The sequence below is a fragment of the Myotis davidii genome, unplaced genomic scaffold (genome assembly GCF_000327345.1).
Source record: "Myotis davidii unplaced genomic scaffold, ASM32734v1 scaffold199, whole genome shotgun sequence".
In the NCBI taxonomy this organism is placed as follows: Eukaryota; Metazoa; Chordata; class Mammalia; order Chiroptera; family Vespertilionidae; genus Myotis; species Myotis davidii.
Window position 1 is genome coordinate 3,911,193 of NW_006290680.1, and position 398 is coordinate 3,911,590.

Genomic DNA, 398 nt, shown 5'->3' on the forward strand with positions numbered 1-398 from the left:
GCGTGATCCCCTCAGACATGGAAGTCCTGCGTTTCTGGGGGATGTGCAACTCCATCTTTGGATTTTCTAGCAGCGCCTCACCAACAGGGACGATCTCGGTCCCCTGTTTGATATAGGTCCCCAGGAGCTCCTTCTTGGTCTCAGAGTCAATGAAAGTGATTCTTTCTATCATTGCCCAGATCAGCCGTGGGCACACTACGGCCCACGGGCGGGATCCGGCCAGCGGCCCAAAAGAGCGGAGGGTTCTCTTGCTCTCCCCTCCGCTCCTTCACCAGCAGCAGTGTTAACATGTATTAGTTCACACAAACACTCCATCCATGCTTTTGTTCCGGCCCTCCGGTCCAGTTTAAGAACCCATTGTGGCCCTCGAGTCAAAAAGTTTGCCCACCCCTGCCTGC